A 27,500-nucleotide genomic window follows, 5' to 3' on the forward strand; every position below is an offset into this window, starting at 1 on the left:
TATCCTACACAGGACATGCCATCACCCTTTCTTCCTCACTCCATATATTCTACCCAGGACACTCCATCATTTACATTTTCCTCACAAGACAACGTAATGGCCATGCTTGAGACTCCCATATTAAAAAGATGAGCCTTGAAAAAGCTATAAAACTAATGAAGCCAGATATATTTGAGCTTATATTGGATTATTTGTAAAACAATTCTCCAACCTCGTTTTCCCCGTTAAACTGCCTCAGAACTGACAAGAAAAGTCTAATGCATTTTTAGCCGGAAGACTGCAACATCGGCGATTCTTGTGACGGGCGCGGTGGTATTGAGGATTATAATGTTGCTGGTTCGGCTCTGGGGTCGCCTGAGGTGCTGGCTTCGTCATGGCTGATGTGAAATGAGGAGAGAATTTACGCATATCATTGTGACTTGTTTATTATATACATCGATAGGAATGTGTAATGTATATACATATATATATATATATATATATATATATATATATATATATATATATATATATATATATATATATATATATATATGTCGTGCCGAATATGTAAAACTGGTCAATTAGTAAGAACTCATTTAAAATTAAGTCCTTTCTAAAATTTTCTCTCATACGTTTAATGATATATTTTTTTCATTAATGATAATGTAAAAATTTATAATTTTGCATCAAAAGAATCTTAGAAAACTTACCTAACCTTATTATAACAAGCGCAAATTATTTTAGCCTAACCCAACTAAATATATTTTAGATTTGTTTACAATAATTTAATACTAAACAAACACAGTGAAATATATTTTTTTCGTTAGGTTCAGAATGATTTTGGTGAAATTATTGCATACACAAATTTTCACTTGTCCTATATGGCAAGATAAGCTTTGCTTCTTAAGCCAAGATCGCAAGTTCTGCCTATTCGGCACGACATATATATATATATATATATATATATATATATATATATATATATATATATATATATATATATATATATATATATATATTTATATATATATATATATATATATATATATATATATATATATATATATATATATATATATATATATATATATATATATATATATATATATATGTATATATATATATATGTATATATATATATATATATATATATATATATATATATATATATATATATATATATATATATATATATATATATATATATATATATATATATATATATATATGCAAAACAACCACTCTGAAAGAATAGAGAAATTCCAAGCGCTTTCGTGACTACTCACATTATCAAGGAACTATGAAAGTAAAGCATCCAAGGAAGCTATATAAGGGGTCTGGCCAACACCTCACTATCAGATCCCACAACGGTTAAACACTTGACGTGCGCCGGCACAACTGGTCAGGTCCTTTGCACAACTCACCAACAAACTATTCTACCCAAGAAAATTAAAAAATTATTATTTGTCCAGTGTATTATTAAATTCTTCCCAAATTCTATTAATTATAAATGGATCTAATTTATATAAACCAAAGGAAATATTCATATTATTGTCAAAACTGCTTTTTATGAAACAAGATTCAATTATATTCCTGTCGACCATGGACTTGCTTGATACTACTTTCTCAACTTTTTGAAAATCAATTGGATGGTTAAAATCTCTTACATGAATAAATAGAGTATTGGAATCTTGTCCAGTTCTAATGCTATATTTATGTTGTTTTAATCTTAGTTCGAGATTTTTACCAGTTTGACCGTAATAAACTTTAAAAAAAATCTCGAACTAAGATTAAAACAACATAAATATAGCATTAGAACTGGACAAGATTCCAATGCTCTATTTATTCATGTAAGATATTTTAACCATCCAATTGATTTTCAAAAAGTTGAGAAAGTAGTATCAAGCAAGTCCATGGTCGACAGAAATATAATTGAATCTTGTTTCATAAAAAGTAGTTTTGACAATAATATGAATATTTCCTTTGGTTTATATAAATTAGATCCATTTATAATTAATAGAATTTGGGAAGAATTTATTAATACACTGGACAAATAACAATTTTTAAATTTTCTTGGGTAGAATAGTTTGTTGGTGAGTTGTGCAAATGACCTGTCCATTTGGGCCGGCGCGCGTCAGGTGTTTAACCGTTGTGGGATCTGATAGTGAGGTGTTGGCCAGACCCCTTATATAGCTTCCTTGGATGCTTTACTTTCATAGTTCCTTGATAATGTGAGTAGTCACGAAAGCGCTTGAAATTTCTCTATTCTTCCAGAGTGGTTGTTTTGCATATTCTGAAATCACCTGTTTACTTTGATCTTATTGTATATATATATATATATATATATATATATATATATATATATATATATATATATATATATATATATATATATGTATATATATATATATATATATATATATATATATATATATATATATATATGTGTGGGTGTGTGTGGTGTGTGTGTGTGTGTGTGTGTGTGTGTGTGTGTGTGTGTGTGTGTGTGTGTGTGTATGTATGTATGTATGTATAAAGATCAAACACATATGTGTAATAACGCTGAAGATTGACAGAATGGAAAAGGACTACCATATATTTCGATCATACCCTTAAATTTTCAAAATCTGCTGAAGAGGGCCTCTGTGTGGGTACGAAATATACAGATTTTTTCTGATCCCCTTTATTTTCACAACGGGAGCTCACTAGTGACAATTGGAAAAAATAGTGTGTATAAAAGAGTACACATCCATGATCACAGACATGCACTACGTTTTGTGAATAAATAATGAGAACAATATTTAAATGCTCGCAGATCATTAAAGTCGGCTCTTCTCTTTGACATATGAAACAGTATTCATAACTTGCTTCACTAATACCTGGTCATAAAGGGTAAAATATTAGTGTACAAGGGAAACTCATAAAAAAAGAGTATATTTACATGTCAATGTAATAAAACATTAAGCCTATACTCTCATTATTATCACTAAGACTATTGACATATACGTAATATGTAAGCAGACAATAAACGTCAAAATACATCATCTAAATTGCCGACCTGACGTATTGCAAACTCGAAAATGGAAATCATCCTACAAATTTCTTTTTATTATGTATATTTTCAGGAGGATAATAAAAACATAGTGAAAATACACAACGCACCAACAGGTTATTTACTGACATAGGTTTGAGTTATATATGATGGCTCGCCGCTGGAACTATCGATCATCTGACCAAGACCTTCCTCTGGCTTACTGGTCCACCCTTTTAGAAACTAAAGAATCAGATTCATGTGTACTGGTAACTTTGCAAGAAAAAGTTGTCAAGTTTATTACTGTCTTCAGTAAGCACTTACTTTAACCCTTAAACGGTCCAAAAAAATCGACGTTCATATCCGTAGTACTCCAAAAGTAAATCTATGTTTTTTTTTACATATTTTCAAATATAACAAAAAAATGTAGATAAAAGTTTTTTTACACTTTTTCAAATGTAAAAAAAAACAAAAGATGATGTACATTTTTTTACATACTTTCAAATGTTTGGACCATTTAAGGGTTAATGCATGTTGTAGGATTTAATGTATTCTTGACTGATGAAGAGATTATTTCAACCTTATTGACCATAGTGTAGACGATAGGCTTTAAACCTCATGATCCAACCAGTCAACCAACCCAGAGTCGAAGGAAATATACACTGAGAGGTGTGCATCTCTCAGTGAATATATGCAAATAATTTACATTAGGTAATAAAGTATTCTGGTTCATTTGACTTACGAATTCTTCTTCTCCTTTTTTTTCTTCTTCTTCTTCTTGTATAATAAAGTGGACCAGAGTCTTGGAACACCTGGCATGTGCAGGTGCTCTATGACCAAAGTTACTGAACCCATTCCCAGAATTCTGGAATGGCTCGGATAACTTCCGAAACTCTCAGCGGAGTAGCTTCAAACTCTTAAAAAAAATGTGCCTCCTAATTCGACAACGGCGAGAATAATATTCTCGTGGGTAGTTGCATATTTGACCATTTTATGTGTAAAACTGTGTAAAATATTGATTCTCCTTAAGTATCATGATTAAAATATTTGCGTCTTCCTCAACAGAATGGCTTCAGTATTTAATAGCTGATGCATCTTATGGCCAGTATAGTAGTAATTCAGTTTTGTGTAGCACAGTTTGTTAATGTAATAAATATTCATTTAATCTTTCAATCGTTGGAATTTTTATTAAATTGGACTATCATTAAAAAACAAAAATAAGTTTTTTTCTTTAGAGGATTTATGAAAATTTTAAAACTAACACAGGAGAAAAAAGAATATCGAGAAAAATGTTAAACGTACGCGTCTTTAAAATCATTTAAATTTCCTGAGATGAGTGAACCTTTGTAAATACTGCACAACTGTGATACTAGAGCATCTGGTAGCTACAGTTTTCTCATTGCATATAAGAGTTTCGTTCATAACTTCAGAACGCCGTATCCGATCGCCATCAAGTTTCAAATCTCGGTCAGCTATTGCTAGGTGAAGATTCGTAGAGTAATTGACAGGTGCAGGTGCTCTCTGCTCAATTTTATATAAATCCTTCCCGAAATTGATTTCCAAGAGATTGCTTTAAGGTTTTGATCGACATTACAATTTAAGGTACTTTTATTGCCATGGTATTAAATTTTTAATACTCGAGTATTAAAAATTTGTAATACCCGGGTATTAAAAATCTGTTACCCGGGAAAGAAAAAATACATACGCACAAACATGCATACACAAACGTATACATACACAGAGATGCCTTCTCGGATCGCGCTCTGACGGAGATACTAGTTAGTATTAGTAGTAATTATTATTATTATTATTATTATTATTATTATTATTATTATTATTATTTTTATAAGTAGTAGTAGTGGTAGTAGTAGTAGTCGTAGTAGTAGCAGTAGTAGCTGTAGTAATATCAGTAGTAATAGTAGCATTAGTAGAATTATTATAAATGTTAATTTATATTTATTATCATTATTTTCACTATAACTTTAAAATGAATAACCTGCGTTAAGCTGACTTTAGGGAGGAAAAGATCAAAACAGTTTGCCAATTAGTTATTTTAAGTTAGTCTTTGCATATATTTCCTTTATCCTGGTAAACCTGAACCTCCAGCCACTGTGGTGCTATCACTCATCATTGTTATTTCTTGCTATAGACTGTTAAATTTTCATTTAAATTCATTATTGGGAAAATTCTTCTGAAAAATTTATTATATCTTGAATCTCAAGCCTGCATCATCTATGTGTTTTTCCAATGTGTTTTTAGGTGTTCATTTATCATAATGTTTATTTTATTTGCAGTGGTTTGATCCTCTTCATTTCACGCCTAGCATGTCACCAAAAAAATATATCACTTATCCAATTCAGTCAGATAAACAAAACTGAAACTGTTTTCAGAGAATAGCTCTGACGTGGAGAGCGTGCCTGATCATATATACATGAAGAAACTCAAGAAGATTTAACTGTTTGTCACGTTAGTGATACCAAAACAAAGGCGAAGCAACTATGAGGAGAGATTTAAAAACTCCAAATAAGAGGTTTAAAACAAGGAAGATCCAGTGACCCGCCGTCATGGTGCACTCCCAGAACCAGAGTGGACTGGGATAGGTCGTTTAAGATTCAGTGAGATGCCAGAAAAGGCATATTGGGCTTTGTAAAACAGACGAGCAAGAATGATAAATGGAAATAATTATCATTTAGATCACATATTTAGCTCTGTTTGGAGATTCCCAATTTCCTTTTAAAGTCACCCTCCAGATTTATTTTGTACAATCAGTTTAAAAAAAACACTTGTTATTTATTCATGCCACTGCATCCATTTAGGAGTACACTTAGTCCCACATTCTGAGCAACCAGATTCCATATTCAATTTTTCCACTGAGGATTCAAAAATGTATTTTAGAGCCATTCACTTATTTATTTTTTCAAGATATTTCACATTGTTCTTGCATCGTGTCACCGAATCACTATTGACGTACTGAATGGCACTTTCTCCTCTACCTGTAGATGACACTTTTCCCTTACCTGTACATAATTAATACACGTAAAACAAAGAATTTTAAAGTAACTCACCTTTTTTTTAATTAACAAGATACATTTATTTTAATGTTGCACAAAAAACTAATTTACCAACCTAGGATAACCCTGCTAATGTAATTTAGCCTAATTGCACACAACATATCTAATACCTACCTCATGTTTGTTATTTTAATATGTAATTTCTTTTTTTTTCTTTTTTTGATGTTCAAATTGATTTTCGTGGAATTAGTACAACTTTGAATTTACACTCGGGTTGCTGACAATATTACTGAAATATACAGACGCTCACATACAAGATAAATCAGTACCTTGCCGCTCCACAACGAACGTAACAGAGAATATTACACATTAACTCTCGTTGTATAAGTATCATAAACACACCAACACCTCATTCACATATAATAAATGCTCGCAATAACATAGATATAATAATGTGAATATTGTTCGTTGTGGCTAAATTGTTGCGGGAATATCTTAGCAAAATTACATTATATGTACGTACGAGTACACTTAAGTAATTCATGGAACCGGAATATTACAGGACCTAGAAAATTATTTAAATATATTTAGCATACCGGAAGCCGAAATAAAATACATTATTTTTCTTATCATAAGCTCGTAATGAGAGGAAAATTTAATGAGTGCAATGCATAAATGGAATGTGAATTACGAATGCTTTTGTGTTGTATATATAATTTAGAATTTTTTGGAGTTACCTTAAATGTTAAATGAATTACCTCAGTTTATATCACACAGTCCAGTGAGTCCAACACGGGTTGACCACCGGTCGATGGTGGTGTGTTCCGCCATGGTGACACTCAGCACAAATAAGACAAAAACCGATTAGTCAGTAGTCAGTGCTGCTGTCGACAGTGATCTAATGTAAACATTCGAGCTTTACCACTTATTAGCAGAAATAAACCAGGAAAGCCAAGGATGAAAAGATTTCATTTTCCTTGACTACAGGAAAGCATTTAACAGACAATCGAGGTAGATATAAGCTAAATAATATTGGAAGGAAAAACATGAAATATTATCAAGCGATGGCAGGAAAGAGAGATAACAAAAGTAGAGGGTGGTGGAAAAAGGTATATATATTCGATAAGAGAGGAATAACAAGGCTTCTTGCTGTTTATAATATGCATTAATGACCTTTCAGGGTAATATGAATCCCATGTACCACTGTTTTCCGATGATAAGAAACTGTTTGAAGACAGCTTAAAGGGTTTCATACATGATGAAACAAGTAGCTGCTTTAATTCAATTCAGAAATAGAATACAGTTTAGTAGAATTACACACACGGAATAACGATAAAAAAAAATACGAATTGAGCATATCACCAGAATAATGTATTATACATCCAACATAGACAGTATATGCAAAGTTAGCTGACCTGTGACAGGCCAATTTATATATACCACACGTCTATAGGATTAAATAGGAGAGTGACAAGCCGTTTGAAGTAGTCATTAAGGGTAAAGACGTAGATCACTGACGGAGATGTTAGGAAACACTTTTTAGAGTCACAGGATTGAGACTTAATGGAACGAAAAAGTCTAGAAGTTGTGGAGGTGAACTCCATAGATAGTCTTAGGAATAAGTATTGCAAAAATAATTACGTGGACTTATCCAACAAAAAAAATCGCTAAAATATAACTCCAGGCACAATTATAAATGCATAATTATAAGCCGAGAAATAAATTCAAAATCACACCATAAGGTGCGATTGCTTGTTTTCCACTTCATATATAATCAAGTATGACCACACAGTAGAGTCTAGGGATGTTTACAACTAAATAATTGTTTTAAACATCATAGTTATAGACGTGTGTATCTTATATATGTCAGAAACACAAATTCCTTTTAACGTATAGATTAGGGCATTTTTGCTATTACCACTATTTGATTTTATACTTCCATAGTTTATTAATTTTTTCATGAAAATAAGTTTGAGACTTTAGACTTTATTAAAAATATTACATGAAAGTCTGGTGTGACTTTTCTGTCATCCTGTTTACAGTTAAAAGTCAGGAAGCACATTGGCATTAGTTTCTGAATAATTTAATTCATTATAAATTCGCTTCCCTTCAAGATTCAACGAACTTCATTCATACTGTTTTTTTGAAGTTCCTATTCAGACGTATTATTTAATGATGAAGCATGCATTCTGAAGTTCATAGTGAATTATTCACTGAGCTCAGATTAGTTCTTTATGGTGCGATGGAGTCTTGTTTAGTTTTTTAACTTAGAACCAAGGTGCACCGGAGGTGATAGTGCTACCAGAGTTGCGGAACTGATGGTGATAGTGCTACGAGAGCTGGGGAACTTATGGTGAAAGTGCTACCAGAGCTGGGGAAATGAAAGTGATAGTGCTACCAGAGCTGGGGAACTGATGGTGAAAGTGCTACCAGAGCTGGAGAACTTATGGTGATAGTGCTACCAGAGCTGGGGAACTGATGGTGATCTTGCTACCAGAGCTGGGGAACTGATGGTGATACTGCTACCAGAGCTGGGGAACTGATGGTGAGAGTGCTACCAGAGCTGGGGAATTGATGGTGATAGTGCTACCAGAGCTGGGGAACTGATGGTGATAGTGCTACCAGAGCTGGAGAACTGATGGAGATAGTGCTACTAGAGATGGGGAACTGATGGTGAGAGTGCTACCAGAGCTGGGGAACTGATGGTGATAGTGCTACAAGAGATGGGGAACTGATGGTGAGAGTGCTTCCAGAGCTGGGGAACTAATGGTGATACTGCTACCAGAGCTAGGGAACTGATGGTGATAGTGCTACCAGAGCTGGGGAACTGATGGTGAGAGTGCTACCAGAGCTGGGGAACTGATGGTGATAGTGCTACCAGAGCTGGGGAACTGATGGTTAGAGTGCTACCAGAGCTGAGGAACTGATGGTGATAGTGCTACCAGAGCTGGGGAACTGATGGTGATAGTGCTACCAGAGCTGGGGAACTGATGGTGATAGTGCTACCAGAGCTGAGGAACTGATGGTGATATTGCTACCAGAGCTGAGGAACTGATGGTGATAGTGCTACCAGAGCTAGGGAACTGATGGTGAGAGGGCTACCAGACTGGGGAACTGATGGTGATAGTGCTACCAGAGCTGTGGAACTTACTGGTGAGAGTGCTACCAGAGCTGGGGAACTGATGGTGATAGTGCTACCAGAGCTGGGGAACTGATGGTGATAGTGCTATCAGAGCTGGGGAACTGATGGTGATAGTTCTACCAGAGACGGGGAACTGATGGTGATAGTGCTATCAGAGCTGGGGAACTGATGGTGATAGTGCTACCAGAGCTGGTGAAATTAAAGTGATAGTGCTATCAGAGCTGGGGAACTGATGGTGATAGTGCTATCAGAGCTGGGGAACTGATGGTGATAGTGCTATCAGAGCTGGGGAACTGATGGTGATAGTGCTACCAGAGCTGGGAAACTGATAGTGAGATTGCTACCAGAGCTGGGGAACTGATGGTGATAGTGCTACCAGAGCTGGGGAACTGATGGTGATAGTGCTTCCAGAGCTGGAGAACTGATGGTGATAGTGCTACCAGAGCTGGGGAACTGATGGTGATAGTGCTACGAGAGCTGGGGAACTGATGGTGAGAGGGCTACCAGACTGGGGAACTGATGGTGACAGTGCTACCAGAGCTGTGGAACTTATGGTGAGAGTGCTACCAGAGCTGGGGAACTGATGGTGATAGTGCTATCAGAGCTGGGGAACTGATGGTGATAGTGCTACCAGAGATGGGGAACTGATGGTGATAGTGCTATCAGAGCTGGGGAACTGATGGTGATAGTGCTACCAGAGCTGGTGAAATTAAGGTGATAGTGCTATCAGAGCTGGGGAACTGATGGTGATAGTGCTATCAGAGCTGGGGAACTGATGGTGATAGTGCTATCAGAGCTGGGGAACTGATGGTGATAGTGCTACCAGAGCTGGGAAACTGATGGTGAGAGTGCTACCAGAGCTGGGGAACTGATTGTGATAGTGCTACCAGAGCTGGAGAACTGATGGTGATAGTGCTACCAGAGCTCGGGAACTGATGGTGAGCGTGCTACCAGAGCTGGGGAATTGATGTTGATAGTGCTACCAGAGCTGGGGAACTGATGGTGAGAGTGCTACCAGAGCTGGGGAACTGATGGTGATAGTGCTACAAGAGCTGGGGAACTGATGGTGAGACTGCTACCAGAGCTGGGGAACTGATGGTGATAGTGCTACCAGAGCTGGGGAACTGATGGTGATAGTGCTATCAGAGCTGGGGAACTGATGGTGATAGTGCTACCAGAGCTGGGAAACTGATGGTGAGAGTGCTACCAGAGCTGGGGAACTGATTGTGATAGTGCTACCAGAGCTGGAGAACTGATGGTGATAGTGCTACCAGAGCTGGGGAACTGATGGTGAGAGTGCTACCAGAGCTGGGGAACTGATGGTGATAGTGCTACAAGAGCTGGGGAACTAATGGTGAGACTGCTACCAGAGCTTGGGAACTGATGGTGATAGTGCTACCAGAGCTAGGTAACTGATGGTGATAGTGCTACCAGAGCTGGGGAACTGATGGTTAGAGTGCTACCAGAGCTGGGGAACTGATGGTGATAGTGCTACCAGAGCTGGGGAACTGATGGTTATAGTGCTACCAGAGCTGGGGAACTGATGGTGATAGTGCTACCAGAGCTGGGGAACTGATGGTGATAGTGCTACCAGAGCTGGGGAACTGATGGTGATAGTGCTACCAGAGCAGGGGAACTGATGGTGACAGTGCTACCAGAGCTGGGAAACTGATGGTGATAGTGCTACCAGAGCAGGGGAACTGATGGTGACAGTGCTACCAGAGCTGGGGAACTGATGGTGATAGTGCTACCAGAGCTGGGGAACTGATGGTTAGAGTGCTACCAGAGCTGGGGAACTGATGGTGATAGTGCTACCAGAGCTGGGGAACTGATGGTGATAGTGCTACCAGAGCTGGGGAACTGATGGTGACAGTGCTACCAGAGCTGGGAAACTGATGGTGGTAGTGCTACCAGGGCTGGGGAACTCATCGTGAGAGTGCTACCAGAGCTGGGGAACTGATGGTGATAGTGCTACCACAGCTGGTGAACTTATGCTGAGAGTGCTACCAGAGCTGGGCAACTGATGGTGATAGTGCTACCAGAGCTGGGCAACTGATGGTGATAGTGCTATCAGAGCTGGGGAACTGATGGTGATAGTGCTATCAGAGCTGGGGAACTGATGGTGATAGTGCTATCAGAGCTGAGGGAACTGATGGTGATAGTGCTACCAGAGCTGGGGAACTGATGGTGATAGTGCTACCAGAGCTGGGGAACTTATGGTGAGAGTGCTACCAGAGCTGGGCAACTGATGGTGATAGTGCTACCAGAGCTGGGGAACTGATGGTGATAGTGCTATCAGAGTTGGGGAACTGATGGTGATAGTGCTATCAGAGCTGGGGAACTGATGGTGATAGTGCTATCAGAGCTGAGGGAACTGATGGTGATAGTGCTATCAGAGTTGGGGAACTGATGGTGATAGTGCTACCAGAGCTGGGGAAATGATGGTGATAGTGCTACCAGAGCTGGGGAATTGATGGTGATAGTGCTATCAGAGCTGGGGAATTGATGGTGATAGTGCTATCAGAGCTGAGGAACTGATCGTGAGAGTGCTACCAGAGATGGGCAACTGATGGTGATAGTGCTATCAGAGCTGGGGAACTGATGGTGATAGTGCTATCAGAGCTGGGGAACTGATGGTGATAGTGCTATCAGAGCTGAGGGAACTGATGGTGATAGTGCTATCAGAGTTGTGGAACTGATGGTCATAGTGCTATCAGAGCTGGGGAATTGATGGTGATAGTGCTATCAGAGCTGGGGAACTGATGGTGATAGTGCTATCAGAGCTGGGGAACTGATGGTGATAGTGCTACCAGAGCTGGGAAACTGATGGTGAGAGTGCTACCAGAGCTGGGGAACTGATGGTGATAGTGCTACCAGAGCTGAGGAACTGATGGTGATAGTGCTACCAGAGCTGGAGAACTGATGGTTATAGTGCTATCAGAGCTGGGGAACTGATGGTGAGAGTGCTACCAGAGCTGGGGAACTGATGGTGAGAGTGCTACCAGAGCTGGGGAACTGATGGTGATAGTGCTACCAGAGCTGGGGAACTGATGATGATAGTGCTATCAGAGCTGGGGAACTGATGGTGATCTTGCTACCAGAGCTGAGGAACTGATTGTGATAGTGCTACCAGAGCTGGAGAACTGATGATGATAGTGCTGCCAGAGCTGGGGAACTGATGGTAATCGTGCTACCAGAGCTGGGAAACTGATGGTGATAGTGCTACCAGAGCTGGGGAAATGATGGTGATAGTGCTACCAGAGCTGGGGAACTGATGGTGATAGTGCTACCAGAGCTGGGAACTGATGGTGATAGTGCTATCAGAGCTGGGGAACTGATGGTGATAGAGCTACCAGACCTGGGGAGCTGATGGTGATAGTGCTACCAGAGCTGGGGAACTGATGGTGATAGTGCTATCAGAGCTGGGGAACTGATGGTGATAGTGCCACATAAACTGGTGAACTGGTGGTGATAACGCCAACAGAGTTGAGCAACTCTCTAGGCTTCAAGGAATGACATGCTGCCCGTCTCTAAACACTCTCTTATTTCTTTACGTACTTTGCCCACTTTGTATGTGTTAGTAAATTCATTACTTTTTATACTGTACATTTTTCTGAGCCTTGTATATGACATCATCTGCATTCTTCCATCCACAACAACCCAACGCTCACTCAATCAGTCACACACACACACACACACACACACACACACACACACACACACACACACACACACACACACACACACACACACACACACACACATACACACACAGGGGCTAGGAGCTTGGACTCGATCCCTGCAACCTGAACTAGGTGAGTACTCACACACACACTACCAGTGAGGCAGGCAAAGGTTATTTGGTATACCAGATTACCCCGTTAGTTTGTAAATGACGGTCAAAAGAGATTAAATTTTTCTTTTTTTTTTCAGAACAGTAGCGTATAGCAGCCTTGTATACGCAGTATGTTCGGTAAAACTTGATATGAAAGCTTTCTTTTGTAGGCAGGGAAAGAGATTTTTCTGCTTTGTTTGATATTATGCAACAGAAACAACGTTACTGGATCAAAATAATTGCAAGCCTGGATTCCCACTGAAACAAATTAAATAAGCAACATTTAATGTGCGTTCATTCATGAACACTAATGTTTAATGGGTCGAGGGAATATATCGAATTGAATTTAATAGAATTTTTACTACGGCTTAGATCGTAAATCTTTATGAACCTCGATGAAGGTTCCAGAAATTTGTTCGTTTTGTATGCAAAAAGAACCGACACTTATTAATTTAATAATAAAAATGTGTATGTGGGAAAGATTTTGCACCTTCACAATCGTGTCAATAAATCCAACTACATTCTTGCAGAAAGTACATCCTAGTGTCGCAATCAGGGCGACATTTAATTTTACTTGGATTGCGAACATGTTATTAAAAGTGTGCAGGACTAATTGGAAGAGTTGTGGTCTGTCATTTGACTTGTGACCCTGGTAGACCCTTCCAATGTTGTGCCATCAGGAGATGCTATCTCTCAAAATAGTAGCTGGAACGTATTTCATAACCTCTACAATCATATATATATATATATATATATATATATATATATATATATATATATATATATATATATATATATATATGCAATAAGATCACAGTAAACAGGTGATTTCAGAATATGCAAAACAATCACTCTGAAAGAATAGAGAAATTCCACGCGCTTTCGTGACTACTCACATTATCAAGGAACATAGTTCCTTGATAAGGTGAGTAGTCACGAAAGCGCTTGGAATTTCTCTATTCTTTCAGAGTGGTTGTTTTGCATATATATATACATATATATATATATATATATATATATATATATATATATATATATATATATATATATATATATATACATATATATATATATATATATATATATATATATATATATATATATATATATATATATATATATATATATATATATATATATATATATATATACCATGTTCAAATAATGAATAAGAAATGCTCTCAGCTACATGAATAATCTTAAAATTTGAAACAGAATGCTACATTCAAGACAGAACGCAACAAAAATCTAATTAAGAGAAGACCAGACACGACTCTGATTAGTCCCAACTTCATTAGAACCCCAGACAGCTTAAGATTTCCCCGCGAAACTCAATCTGTGTTTAAGAGAATTTGTCTCACTCATTTGGTGCCGAAAATCCTTGGAATTTTGTTGCCTCATTCCCACTCGTCTCTCATCCCGATTTGCTGCTTGCTAGCATGTATTGATGCTCTGGAATTTTCCTGATATCTATTAAAATTCGTAATTGTTGTTGGTCACTTTTGATATAAGGAACGTTGGTATGAGAGCAACATATTAATTACAGTGTAAGATTGATGCAAAGAAATCGTTACTTGACTCACGAAATCGTAATGACACGGTTGCAAACAAACCAAACCACGGGTTCAAACCCCACCCGTGGCATGGTTTAAATCGTTACTTGATTACGGTCCGGGACCATAATAAGCCCTCCAACTTATCCTGTACAAATTTTCGATTATTTTGTCTAGGGAAGAAAAACTTTGAAATCATACATACTTACTCCCATGTTGAAAGAAGTAGCCTAAGTGAAGACAATGTAACGAGAGTAACGTACAGCAATTGTAGTGAAACTTGAGTACGCGAAGCCTTTGCAGTGAGACGCACTAATTAACTTTTATCAGACTCCCATTTTGTTACGATTTTCATTCTAATAAGTTATGGAAGACAGTTTCAAATTAATTCACTGTTGCTCATTGGCTCTTTTGTTTCATTGCTCTTTCCTCGGAAACTGAAAGATAGCTCTAGGCTTTTCGTGGTTCAGTCAACACATCATCACGAGCTTGCAGTGTTGCAGAAAAGAGCAGGAAGTCCAGGTAGAAGCGCCCAAGGGAACGACTCCAGTTAGAATCATTCCCTTGACTTCCTATTCTTTTTTGCAGCCTTGCAAGCACTTGATGATGTGTTTATTGCAGCAAGAAAGGCCTAGAGCTATCTTTCAACTCTCTACCTGGTTGTTTTGCATCATGTGTCATTTCGCAATTTTCACATACGCAAACACACACACACACACACACACACACACACACACACACACACACACACACACACACACACACACACACACACACACACACGCACACACGCATATATATATATATCTACATTTATATATATATATATATATAGATATATATATATATATATATATATATATATAAATATATATATATATATATATATATATATATATATATATATATATATATATATATATATACATATATATATATATATACATATATATATATATATATATATATATATATATATATATATATATATATATATGCAAAACAACCACTGTGGAAGAGTAGTGAAATTCCAAGCGTTTTCGTGACTACTCACATTGTCAAGGAACTATGAAAGTAATACATCTTATTGCATATATATATATATATATATATATATATATATATATATATATATATATATATATATATATATATATATATATATATATATATATATATATATATATATAATATATATATATATATATATATATATATATATATATATATATATATATATATATATATATATATATATATATATTATATATATATATATATATATATATATATATATATATATATATATATATATATATATATATATTTATATATATACAAATTTTTACAATAGAATGTTCCAGAGGAAGCAGGGAAGACTTCTACACAGGCAACTGTTCGTCTTATCTGAGTGTTGACCGAGAACGCACTTGACCGGAAACACTGTTGATCTTGTTAGTTTTGCGCTACGCCAACAATACCTCCAGATGATCGTATCGTAGTTTAGTCTCCTAGAACACCTGAACACACACTCAATTTCTGGTTACTGACAGAGGGAAACTGTGTAATATAATGTACTACTACTACTACACTTCCACCATCACCACTACCACTTCTTACTTCTACAACTATTACTACTGTTACTACCACCTCTACTACTAATGCTACTACAACTATTACTACTGCTATCAGAAGCTGGATTGTAATTTCTTCTTGACTCGCACACTAGCTATGTAACATAAGCCCTAAATACTTTTTGTATTACATATTTAATTCCGACCATTAATTATAATAATCATACTAATAATTATAATGGACTAAGACCCGCGTCAGGAAACACTTGTCCTGTTTCCTGACGAACCTTACCTAACCTAACCTGACATTACAGGTTTGCATTAAACTAACCAGCTCGGTCAATTAAATGAGATATTCGAAGCCACACAGGGTTTTATCTTTCTAACTCAGTGCATTTTCTGTCAATTATGCATGAATATCCACAAGCTCAAAGAACTTGAGATGTAAAATATTAATAATACCTATAGAATTTCCCGCTCTTGACCGGATTAAAATATGAGAATAAACTTGCCTGACCAGACAACTTTGACTAACTCTGCTAGCTGTTAAAGTGTGCTTGGATTTTAAAATCTTCTGTAGTTTGTTAGGAATGCAATTTAAAATATCATTCTAATATTACATTTCCGTAATTCATATTGAATAACTAAGTTATAATTATATTTCAGATTTTGTACTTAGCAATTTTAATGCAATAATTCTATGGGAGTTTTTGTAAGATATAACCGGTTATTATGATGACTTTCTAACAGCTGAAAGTCTAACCACTTAAATAGCTCAGTGAAAACTGTCGAAATATCAGATAATATTTGGAAACAAAGCAAAAGGAAAGAGTAAATTTTAATGAAGTCGTCTTGAGTTCCACAAAGGCAGAAGCGTCTGACGTCAATCTCTTCAGAATGGCTTCCAGTCTTCTCTTGCAATCTGAGAGAACTCCAATTGGATGCTGGACGTTTTCACTGGCTTTTCATGCAGTAGTCCACATATCTGTGGCTTTATGATACCTGGAACTGGTTTGCTGTAACACTGAGCGATCCTGAGCGGAGAGAGACAGAAACATGAGCAAATTTGTGGTATAGAGTTTCAAAGTCTTATTCATCCTATGTTCCGGAAACTGGTTATGTATATAGTAAAGATGAAAGAATTTTAACTCGTGTATTTAGGAAAAAAACGTCTGTGACTTGGAGTAGTCCATGAATTATGTGAAAAGAGAAGGAATGACTATTATTTACATTATTTATAAGAAGTAATAAACTCCTGTGGATCTTACAGCTCTAACAGTGGTGGATTCTAGTATGAATCATTCTGAGCACAGATAAAAGCAGCGATTAAAGAACTGTTATATAGAGCAAGAAATTGCCAGTAAACAGACTGAATGCTGTTATATTTATCAGTCTGTTGTGAATAATACATTTGGATTGTGCTGTTACATAACTGATAAGTTATTCTCTCATATTCCTCTTTCTAATCGTCATCGATAAAACCTCACGTGTTTTTCACTATCGTGTGCTCTTCTCCGACGCAGCAAAAACAAGTAAATTATTTCACACGAATCAAATAACAATAATAAAAAGAATACAGATCCTGTATTCTTTTCTATCCCTCCGGCATTACTCACTTCATTTTATTCAAAATGCTGAGATTAAGTGTCATTTAGCACACGAAAATGCGTGAAACCTATGTATTATATTATAATTTACAATATATCTTGCGTGCAAAAAAAAAAAAAAAAAGATTTATGATTTTTGAAAATATATAATTCCGAGTTTTATTGTAAAATATATGGAGAAACATTTTTAATGTATACTTTTCTAAAAGACTGACTTAAAACTCACTGAAGATATACGCATCTTCAAGGTGAAGCGTGCGTATGTAATCCTTTAACAGTATTCCACGAAGTAGCGCGTATAATTAACAGGTCTGAAAATGAAAGCAAACTATATATGACCTAATATTAGCTACTCCCCAATTAGAGTTTAAGATATGTTCGCTATTCCTCACCTGCTGGTGGCGTTACCTGCCACTTGCAGGTAATTAACGCATCTAGTTCGTGAGGAGTGGGGTCGCCTGACCACCTCATCCTTACACTGTATTATGCTATTAATAAATGCTTATATGATGTTTGGGAAAATATTTCGTGCCGGGCGTAATTTTTAAGTGTGAGTTTCATAGTGTATTAACATTATTTAAATAATTTATCTGCTAAATACGTTCACGGAATACTGCAGATATTGAGAGCAAACTGCGGCTACGGACACAGACAGACACTTTAGAACAGAGAGAGAAGGAGCCTTATCGACCAGAATAATAATAAGAGAAAGTAGTCTCTTACACGCGGAGAATAGAAAAGTAACCACATACACGAGGGGAATGATAAGAGAAAAATTGCATGTGCAACTAGAACATTATGAAAAACAGTCAGAGAGGCGTAGAAAATAACAAGAGAAAAGAGCAATATTCCCGAGGAAAATAATAAGAGAAAGAGAAAAGGAAACATGTAGTAGACTCTGACACTAGGCAAATTAAATGAGAAAGCCGGGACTCTACAATCCGTACGGGTTTGATGATTTTTGTGAATATAATAATATTATTATAAGAAAAATGAGATATTTCTGCGATAGAATGATGAAAAAATAAGAGCTATATTGATGAAGAAACTTGTAAGACAGAATGAAAACCTCGTCGATAAAAAGAATACAGCACTAACCCCCCCAAGAGAATACGTAATGCTAATTCCCGTTTTGAACTTCAGAGGGATATTATAATTCTACCTCGATATACATTTTTCCTTACTGACGAAATTACACACATTTTCCTTCACTACTTTACCTGTGTTAACGTTTGACTTACGAAGGCAAGCTCCTTGTGTGATCATTATTTTTACGACTTCTGCCGATATCGACAGCAATTTCGGATAGCTGTCTCGTTATTCATGCAGAGAAGTATTATTTAATGTTGTAATCTGAGAAACAGAAGTGTAGTTTTCGCTACGGGCATGATATTTAACTTAAGCTGGCTGGCCAAAGTGCGTGCGAGTCTTTAAGCTGGCTGGCCAAAGTGCGTGCGAGTCTTCACTGAAGTCTTTTGAATTGAGGTTAAGTATACTCGCTGGGTTAGAGGCCAGGCTTCTCCTCCCTACCAAGTTAATCTCTTTTAGGATTTTTTTTATTATTAATCATAGCCCTGCTTCTTTCTATATTTTCTGAGGCATATATCTATCTTGATGTTTGACAGGCGTGCACAGAGAACAATTGTATGTATGAGTACACTTGGAGAGGTATATATCTCCATATGTATACACTTTGAGTTAGCTTTAATCTCTGTATTTTGGAATAATGTATCATTCATGGGTGGTGTACAAATGTCATGCAGCCTTAATCACCTTCGTGCAGTAGATATGTTTTAACCTAATAAACCATTCAAAAACCTCTTCCTCTCAATTCCTCACGGATGATTACTCTTTATTACGCCAGTTGTGGATTCTTTCCTGTTACTGCTGGCTCGCCAGAGGTTTATGCTCCTAGGGTACGAAAAACTAGAGACTGTAGACCAAGAAGATTATCTGGGTATTTGGTTGCATTGGTGACGATGCTCAGGCTGAAGATTTTTCTGTTTTTGTAAGTCTGAGTTTTAAAAGAGAAGATGGTGATGCTTAAGACAGAAATGCTAAGAAGGAATGCTAAGAAGGAAACTACAGATGACATAAAAAAAGGAATATGAGGATGCCAGGAAAGACTGAGAAAAATAATTGGAGGTGAAAGCAGTAGATCATAATAAAGGAAGATGGGAATGTTCTTAAACTCCTGACGAAAGAAGTTTGGGACAAGTTTTCCTACACAATGATTGCCTGGCAGTAAAAGGATACATATGAGCCAATCTGTTATTGTGTGTGGCTTTCCCGGGAAGAAGACTGAAGGTCGCAGCTAAAGTAAGCCTTAGAAATTAATAACCAGAAGGAAATCATTTTCAGTTGGAGGAAGTAATGAAAGAATTGGGTTTAGAAGAGATATGAGAGGAATAAAAAAAGAGAGAATGAATGGAAAGAGAGGAATAGTATGGAAAGGAAGACTAACATTAATATTAGAGCAGAGGAAGAAAATACAGTAAAATGAAATACGAAAAAAATTAAAATGAAAATGGAAAGAAAAAATTTAAGAAAATTGTTAACTTCAACATGTACCTGAATATCCACTCCTCCCTCGCCAGCGACACCAACACACACAACAAGCATCGGAGATTATCACGCCAGTATTTGTATGACGAGACTTGTGAGTTCCAGGGAATCCTGAATGCCAGTCTTGAGTGCCAGGTGTGGCAGTCGGTAGGACAGGTTCTGGAAGAGCTGCCAGGACGTGTAACTGGCTGGGGATTGGTGGGGGGGATGGGGGAAGGAACTCAATATACAGAGACCGAAAGCAAGGCATTAGTCATGAACCTCTAAGGGGAATGCCTTGGTGCTGGTAAAGGAGTTTTTATTCGAGAAATTGGAGCTACTCTCCTCTTTCTTTGTATCAAACTTGACTGCCTCCTATTCCAAAGGTGTGCATTATGTAATGGTGAAAGATGAGATATAGAAAAAAATGTAGTTACATGAAGTTTTACTGATGAAGATTTGTTCACCAAGAGCCTTAATCAAGTCACAAACACATTAACTTTTAGTGTGGTGAGGAGTAAGTGAGGTGGGAATAAAGTCACATCGGTTAATGAATATTCCAGAGTTTAGTGGCCGGAGATTTATCTAAACTGATCATGGGAATATCCGTGGGCCACGCAGGAATTATTCAAATTGTTCACCTTGCTGGCATACTGGTGTTCTGAAGCGCTTTTCTAGATGTATCTAGATGTTTCACCTACATAGATGTAATAATGGTTATTACAAACAGGAAACGATGTTATGTTGAACATCTTTTTGATATGTCTTCGGCAATTGAGTTGGTGGGAAATACTACATGATTCTTTTCGTTTTTATTAGATCTTGGAAAGCAGATGTAGTTCTTGATGAAATAAAAGGGATAGTGTATTTTGGTAGTTTTGTTCAAAGAATGAGCCTTCCTTGAAGCAACATCAGGAATTGGTATTTCGTTGTCTAGTTCTTCGAGTATGAATTATTTGGAAGCCTCAGCCTGGTTGAGCTTGCTTTTGTGTTCAATTATGTCAAATCTTCTAGGAATAATGATGAGAATGTCACCGACAGAGCTAAGTCAGGTGATGGACGTTGAGATAACAGATGTAAAGCGACCAGCTTCAATCTAGCAGGTAAGCCCAATGTCTGTTCGATGAGAAAGCCTCAGAAGAAAAAACATTTGATCCCGCCTAAAGGGAAGTCCACAAAGTCGTGAGCAGAGATAAGTATATCCAGGTAATCATCATCTTTATGGTATAGATCAATGGCTTCAGCAGTAAATACCTTGGCAATGATGAAACTCATGTTCAGGAAGAAGAATTTCCTTTCCCATATGCTGATGGTTCCAGACAGACACAGTTCAAAAGAGCACTCGAGTGTTCAAGATTTGAGAAAGTTATGGTGCTTAATCATGAGAGCATGTTTAGTTTGAATTCCTGTTAGCTTTTGAATGGCCCTGCCTATTCAAGAGGAAATGGCCGAAAAAACAGACATTCATCGGAGGTGTCTAGAATCAACCCTAATCAGAATTTTACGTGCAGCCAACAGTAACAGCCTGGTTGATCAGGCCCTGATCCACCATGAGGCCTGATCACAGACCGGGCCTCGGGGGCATTTACCCTCGAAACGCTCTCCAGGTTTACTCTCCGGGTATACATATACACCCACCCCTTTCCCCTACATGGGCGAAACGTCGTGAATAAGATTTCCAAGTAATTGCATTTACTCCGCTTTTTCATGCTTTGTATAGCCCCCTGTGGGTCTATTACTACCCTTAATTATAATAATATTAATTATCAAAGAGACCCTTATATTATGAACACGGGTTTATACCTACCTTCGTTCGGACATGCTTAAAGAGCGAGAACGCGATGCACTGGGGACACTTGAGAGCTAATGTAGCAGCTCTCTGATGCAGATCAACCGTGACGTACAGAAGGGAGGTAAGATAACTCAGGCAGTAGGACAGAGAGTTAGCGCTCTGTGTGTAGTGATGCGAGGCTCATGGAGGAAGGGAATGAAATGGGATGGAGGGAGAGGAAGAGAGAGAGATAGAGAGATAGCGAGAGAGAGAGAGAGAGAGAGAGAGAGAGAGAGAGAGAGAGAGAGAGAGAGAGAGAGAGAGAGAGAGGGAGAGAGAGAGAGAGAAAGAGAGAGAGAGAGAGAGAGAGAGAGGGAGAGAGATTGAAATGGCGTATTGCCGACAAGCTTCAAGATACAGACAAGCTTCAGAACACGCTATTGTTTGGAAAGCCTTTCTCTGTGTAGAGTTTTTTCTATGCAACCTTTCACTCTGTGTAAAGCTATATCAAGTCTCTCAGAGGTACCGTAAACAGCCAAATACAGTGTACATGTACACATCTGGAAGGAAAGGTGGAATAAAATAAAGGTGAGATTTCTCGTCAACAGTCGTCGCCCGACAGATTTAGGATTCCTACATAATAGAAAACGTCTTTGTGTTTTTGCCATTCAAACACTTCTACCCACTCACTACCACAACTACAAAACCGTTCTTTCCATCAGCACTAACTACCACGTTTGTACTCCCACAAAACATAAAAACCACCCCCTTAATGAAAACGTTTGCCACTGTCCCATAATATCACACTGTCACTCCACTAACCAGAATTACTATCAATACCATCGCCCTGTTTTATGCTTCCATCTTACTGTAACATCACTACTACTAACCATAAGTACTACCTCCACCACCACCACAAATACCTTCCCCACCCCCACTGCTACAACCACAACCCCCCTCAATACCACACAACGACCACAGCACCAATTCGCCAAACTCACCTTCAAGAGACAACTGATAAAAGTCAATTCACCATCAACATTACTCATAAAAATGAAGAATATACCTGTATTGAGAGAACCCCCAAAAAATATTCTGAGGAAAAATATAAAAATAAGAATACGTGTGTGTGCAGTGGTAACATAACTCCTACCCTTCCACACCACTTCCCTTCCCACACCCCTTCCTGTCCCCTCCCCTCCCACACCCATTCCGGTCCCTTCCCTTCCTACATCCCTTCTCCCTTAGATTACGAGTCCCCTCTGGTACGGCCTTAAAGTGCTGGACTTCTAATTTTCCCAGTGTGCCTCTCTTTCCTTGTGTGGATTATGAGGTAACATTTCTTGCACATCCCACGAAGTAGAGCCATAATGCATTATAAGAGTGTTGCATATATTACAGCACAGAGATCTCCACTACCTCCAAGAGAGATAATAAACCAGAACAATACACCATAGCAGAAAACCCAAGTGTTGAAAGTTCTCATAATGAAAAAGGGACTTTTCCAAGCCAACCTGACCAAGATTCTCAGACGAATGATTCAGCCTACGCCACAAAATTTCCCCTTCTATTTAATGAAATACATTTCAATGCTAGCTATGATCAGTGACTATTATTCCTGAACGTTTTGCTTGTTCACTTACTCCATCCTACTGAAAAGAAGTGAACTACTTTTCATAGTATGCTCATTTTATTAAGGAATGTGTTCTAGCTTCTTCCTTGCACCTTCCACATTTCTAATTCTCAGTTTCTCAAATGAGAAAATCTTCAAACTTAGCAGATAATTCTCTCATCTTGGTTATCAACAAAAGCGTCTAATAATTTGAGGTATTAAAAGAAAGAAGGTAACTTTCCAGGTGTAGTTACGCTCACTCTGAAATGTCAGAGGAGTGAGACAGTTAACCAAACCAATTCTAGTATGAACGACTCCTCGTTAAAGGGCTCTAGCCTACATTGCTTCTACCGGCTTAGATGACATGAAATATAATGGTTTTGTATGACGTGTGTCGAATTCGGGACGAATGCCTCAGTGTAGAGTTCAATTAGCTGCACCTGCAAAATACACATGCCAATGCATTCATGGCACGTCACAGGATGTATACAAACTTTCCTGATCAAAGTAATGTACATTGAACATCCACGCAAAAATTTTGATGTTACACGATCTCATAAGTGTGAAGAAATGTTGACTATAAGCTGATTAAATTTGAACAGCTATGTTTTACAGCATAGGAAAACGTAATCATATTTCTATGGATCGTATGATATCAAAATTTCTCGATAATCGAAGCCATTACAGCAATGTTTGTGAGTGCCTCCTCACGGGTGATTCATGTAAATAAGAATTTAAACTCAGCTTTTCTGCCGTCCCTGAACCATGAGCAACGCTAACTCGGGCTGAGATGTCTTTCAGGTCTCAAACGAGCGTCACGAGTGGTGAAAAGAGCAATCCCCTGTAGAGGTGACATGAAAGACGCACTAGAAAGAAACGTAAATGTTTTCGTTTGCAACATAAATAGCTTTTACCTATTTTTCTATCTAGTTTGAAATAGATGAATGTAAATGTCAATAACTAAACCATCTAACGCAAGGGATACAAAAATATATTAAAATAAATCCATACGAAATTTTCATCCACGAAAAAATAGGTTGCCTTTCTGTGTTGGGAAGTTTGGAGGATTCCTGTGTTTTGTGGGTTGTGTTTTGGAAACAAATATTTGACTCATACTCAGTTTATGATAAAGAAACACATTAAAACATTTGTCTACGGGATGCAGATTGTTTTTCGGTCTTGAACATTTATTACTAGAAGAAACGAAAAGAAATTATCTTGATCTGTTCCGTCGATGTGCTTACCGCAACGTCCGAAGAGAACTGTGTAGTTTTATAGTTGTAGTTTTTGCTGCCTGTGTATCGAGAAATATCAACCAGTGGTGTAGAGTTTCCGGCGATCGCTCAGGTTCTTCTTACACCGTGAAATGAAAATCTCTCATCTCGTGAAAGTAGGAAGTTGTTCAAGGACTACTGGGAAGGTGACCGGCTGCTAGGCAACATCAAATACACGGCTGACTATACCGTCTTAGCCGCGATGTACATAAGATTTTTGTGTTTGTAATTCCAACTGATGCTATATTACCTTATACTTAATATAAGAATAACTTAAATGAAGCTTTAATGATTCTGTAAATGAAAACAGATTACTGAATTTTTTAAAGGTGATAAATTTAATTATTTTTGAGAAAACTGCATATTAAGCATTAATTTTACTTAACGCTAAATTGCTAAATAACTTCAAACAAAACGATATATTCACAAAAAAAAAAGATGAACGTCTCTCAGCGTATATACACTAAAAATCTGCTTCAAAAAGCTGGCTTTAAACCCACTTAACAAAACATAAACCTCAATATTCCAGTTATTTCGAAAGTCAAATAAATTTAATGAAATATATTAACTACAAGAATAACAATCTGAGAGAAAAATTCTAGTAAAAATTTTGATAGATTGACTTACTAAGTCATTTTGATACCTATGAATTAGTGAAGTAAACGGTCGAAGGGGATTTTCACATTTTTACTTTCCAAATGTCACATTTAAAATATAACTGGCTTTTATAAAATGATTAATGCTTTCTGGATGTAAATGTTAGGTCACGCGTCTCGTAAGAAATGAAAATCCTAACTCTATTCATCCTGAATAGAAAACTGTTGAAGTGAAAACTGTCAGAATATATACACCCAGAGATGTGTTTCTCACACAGTATGAGATATACACCTAAAGGCTGTATCTCTCAGAGTATATACACCGAGAGATATATATATCTCGGTATTTTTTCGTGAAAATTTGTTAATCTCTGTGATTCTCCACTGATAAATTTGCATGTTTTTGCGTATATACGCAGACTGAAGCGCATCTTTCTGTGTATATACCCAAACAGATGAATATCGTTCAGTGTTTGTGCCCTGGAGGGTGAATTTTTCTTAATTTATATAAAACTAAGGAAAGACTAGTATTTTGACCTTGACTACCCTCATTCACTCACAAGGAAACTCCTTCTGAAGAAGAGTTTAATCAATTTTTATCTTGATGTTTCATATTTTAACAACACACTTTGCCCCACTCACATAGCCACACTCACTCTCCTAAACTTATTCTATCACTATTCTCAGTCCACCAATACTCCTATGATGCACCCGTGTGTTCCTAAATGATACTGGAGTACTCTTATTATACATTTTAGAAACAGTGTTGAACTAGTGTTTCTAAAGGGCTTTATAGATACGTAGCAAAATAACGTATTAAATAATTTGCATGTATTAAAAAGAAGTGTTGTAGTACGCCTAAGTACCTCAGACCTGTGTAGCAGAACTCATGCCTACCAATCACAAGTCCTGGAGCATTCTTGTGTATCTAAAAGCATTATACATTGCCGGCAACGCTCTACCACCAAAATCTTTCCACGGCAGGTGCACCAGAAATAGAGCACCTGCAAATATTATTACGAAATGAAACTAGACAGCAAAAATAAAAAAAAAAGTTGCAGGAGGTATGGTTGGCGAGACCTAGTTAACTTCAGAAACAGCAACAACGATGTAGTAACGCTAACTTTACATTGAACAAACAGTAATGGTCTCCTAAATATTATTACGAATGTCCACCAGAATAGCTTTTCACGACCATGAATACTAAGCAGCATACCTGGCAGTGACGAAGATATGGTGATCTCCGGACCAAGATGAACATAAATAATGCGATTACGAACTTTCGAGACCTGAATACAACCTTCAAGAAACGCCAACGAATACTTCAACAAACTATTAAATTGAACAAACTAGTATATCGAAGCTCGAGATACGGTGACAGAAGTTCTTAAATATAATTGATTATCCTGCGATAGTCCTAGCCTAAATATACAAAGATTTAGCTTATTTTTTCTTTTTTTTTTTGTTAATGTAAAATTAGTAGTTAATATGTATGTTTAAATTCAAAGTTCGAGTTCGACATAAACATACCCATATGAAATATATTTCAATAATAAAAACATTTATAAATTATAATCATCCGTCGCACAGGTTTCACGTTATAAAAAGATTTAGAAATAAAACGCTTGGAAAAAGATCTATATTAATTGGTGGATATAGATAAATAGATTGAGAGTTATATTGAATGTTCTTTAATATTAAATTATCGCTCATTTGTATTTCTAAAATGCTCACAGATATTTTAATGTGTTTCAGCCTACATGACGCCGACCACTGACAGCTATCCTCAAAACTTTAGATTGGATGAACTACTGTTAAAAGCCTTTTAAGAAAGATTTGCTCGAAAGACACTTATTTTTAATTATATTACTGACGGGTCGACATTTTAATGTCAGTTATATTTTTCGCGTCTTGACCTAGAGCATGTTGAATCGAATTTTGCAAAAAAAAAAAATTGATATTTACTTA

This window comes from Cherax quadricarinatus, chromosome 12 (assembly GCF_038502225.1).
Source record: "Cherax quadricarinatus isolate ZL_2023a chromosome 12, ASM3850222v1, whole genome shotgun sequence".
Taxonomy (NCBI): Eukaryota; Metazoa; Arthropoda; class Malacostraca; order Decapoda; family Parastacidae; genus Cherax; species Cherax quadricarinatus.